General features: G+C 34.3%; 1 protein-coding gene across 1 annotated transcript in view; it reads left to right on the forward strand.

The window, feature by feature from the left end:
* The first annotated feature begins 2485 nt into the window (after positions 1 to 2485).
* The window catches only part of LOC117121283 (heterogeneous nuclear ribonucleoprotein H2-like), a 10790-nt gene continuing 10295 nt past the window's right edge, over positions 2486 to 2980 (forward strand). Inside the window, exon 1 of the mRNA XM_033266418.1 lies at positions 2486 to 2597. The gene's annotated coding sequence lies outside the window, so the exon portion shown is untranslated. The remainder of the gene's footprint in view (positions 2598 to 2980) is intronic.

The raw sequence follows: 2980 nt of genomic DNA on the forward strand, positions 1-2980 counted from the left end.
TGTAATTTAAGATCGTTTAAAAATGCTTTAAGATTCAAAACCAATAAATCCCTAGTTTCTACAGGTAGTTCCTCCCAAGCGCGTGGAAACAAATGAAACACAGAATATTTCAGAGAATTTGTTCGAGCATATTGATGTACATATTTAAGATGATCACCGTGTCTAGAGTTGATTGTTATGTAATTAAAAATATTAAAATCATAAAAGCCATGAAGACATTTCGCAATAAAAGAAATAGTAAGAAGCTTAAAACGTTTTTCAACTGAAATTAGACCACTAATGTCAAGACGTTGTGCATATGTAAGTTTCCTTCCTTGTTTTGGAACACAGGCTCGAGTCCTCCTGCGTTGGCTTGTTCTAAAGAGTTTAGATGCCCCTTCTGATGCGGCAGCCATGCGGGGATGGCGTACTCTATAATTGGACGAACTATTGCACAAAATAATTTCGGAATTAAAATTTCGTCTCTACAGCGCACGATTCGTTTAATGAACCCCAGCAATTTAGAAGCCTTAGATCTCGTCTGCGAAACATGCAACCCCCAGTCCAATTTTGAAGTAAAAGTTATTCCTATGTATTTATAAGAGCTAACCTGAGTCAGAGAGTTTAAACCAAAGATGTGTATAAGAGACAGCACCTATATATTTTGTAGCCTTGATGACCTAGTTATGCGCATCGACTTGCACTTTAATGAGTTAAGGAGCATCTTGTTAGTTATGCTCCAATTAAGAATAATATTCAAATCATTTTGGAGCGACTGCTGGTCAGCAAGAGACCTAATGGCTCTATATAAAATTGTATCGTCCGCATATTGTAGAACGTGTGAAGAAATATCAGACGGCAAGTCAAGTACAAAAATATTAAACAGAATGGGGCCAAGAAATCAATCGATTCTGGACTGTGGATGTTGGCATGATTTGAGGTGTGGAGTGGAATCACATTCTCCTTTAAGTCAATATCAAAATGAGGATATTTATCTTGGACAGATGAGAGCTCTCTGGACAGACAGATATATTTCTAACTTTCATCTTCTTACTTTTTTCTATAGCCTAGTCCTATTGCTTTTCCGACAATTTGCACCTAACAACACATTCCCATCTGAATTTTCAAGAAAACCTGCAATGATCATGCAATCCTGCTAATCTCAATCGGCATGGCCAACAAGTAACCACCACCACTAATTTCATCTGCTATTCTGCTTTTATGTAATAATGTACTCACAACATTCTTGTCATGACAAGCCATGCTCTCTGGACGATTGTCTTTTCCGCCGCACCACCATTTGTAATTTGCGGTTTCCTGATGTCCTTATATAATCATTTTTCATTCAAAACGTGCCTCTTGAATTTAATAAGTTGTCATAATAACCCCTCGATTTTCATCTATTTCCATAAGCCCCCCCCCCCTCAATTTCCAATCTGTTTGGATAAGCGCCCCGTTCGAATAAGCGCCCCGTTTGAATAAGCGCCCCTCAAAAAGTGCTAAAAATATTTTAAGCGCCCGGGCGCTTATTCGCTCGAGTACCGTACGGTATATGATGATGTCAAAGCAAAATTATTCGTTATTTGTCTAATAAAACAATCTAATAAAAATGGAAAGCAACAAAGTATTAACAGTGACAAATGCAACATGGAACCAAGAACAAACATTCAAACGATCGAAAGTGAGCAGTTAGAATACATATAAAAAAAAAAAAGATTTCTTGAAGCAGATAATTATAATGATGATAGGCTGAGCTTGAGAGGATCATGAAAAGTGTTGAAAAGACGATCAGTGAGATTTGAAATCAGATTTGGAAAAATGATTATTTAACACCTAAATTGACTTGAAATAAGGTTGATGAACCATAAACTTCTAGGGTGGGTTACTATAGAGGGGTTACTAATAAAGAAATTGGTTATTATTAGAAGTTTTATGGTAATTAGAGACATTAGGCCTACAATACATGGTTTTAAAAAATATACAGTAAGCTAAAATTGACTAAAATACAAAGATCTTAAAAATACGCTTCTAATCTGTTACACGTAAACCGCTGAGCTGGATCGGCGGCCTATCCAGTTTTTGAGATCTTTGTTAAAATACGGTATTAATCTTGTATTATTAATTTTGTAAACATTCCTACTAAGAGAGCTTGGAAAAAAAGGATCAGAAATTAAACTTGTTCAATATTTATAGTAGATTAAGATCGGTATTGCTGACCATTATGTAATATTTTATTATGTAGTTTTTTATGTTTTTTTTTTCAAATTAATTTAATTGTTATTAGGTTGAAGACAGGCGAAAGTTCTTCTTTCTTGGTTTCAAAGTGCTCTCTACATTTTCTTTTCAGTGACTTTTAATTGTTTTTAGTTAAGAGTTCATGTGTGTGTATATGTATATTTTATATGCATATTTTTCATTTTTATATATTTATTTAGCAAAGTTTGTAGGCATACCTTTTTATTTACGAACGCACCGATTGTCAGTGTGCCACCGATCTAAAAGAGAAGTTCAAAATAATGAATAAGTATAGAGGGCGTTCTGCTACAATATATAGCGCGCCCTCACCGATATATATTATAGCGTCGGCCATTGGGCATCGTCATCTTTTTCTTATTTCGGTGAGTTGTAGAATGTAGATTTATAATCGTAATTTAACCTTAAAATAGAGTATTAGTTATATTCATTTCATTGAAATGTATATCAGTAATGTTTAGTTTTGTTGGATTTGTGCCATTTTGTAATTAATCGTGAGCAATAGTGAATATTTACAGGTTTTTACTATTACGTTTAGGCTTGCAGTTCCTGTTCGCATCATAGTTATCGAGCCTCCAGTTTAGTTTAGTTTAGTTTTTATTTGGAATCACTTTCATTACAGTGGCACACATCCAAAATGGTGGTGCATCCAAAAAAGAGAAGGTAACAGTAAATTTAAGAAAAAACTTAATTAAAGAAAAGTAAAAAAGTCAAACAACTTGACTAAAACTTAATCTAAGTACTATGC

Source organism: Anneissia japonica, unplaced genomic scaffold (genome assembly GCF_011630105.1).
Source record: "Anneissia japonica isolate Jap-2015-1 unplaced genomic scaffold, ASM1163010v1 scaffold131_len961581_cov171, whole genome shotgun sequence".
Taxonomy (NCBI): Eukaryota; Metazoa; Echinodermata; class Crinoidea; order Comatulida; family Comatulidae; genus Anneissia; species Anneissia japonica.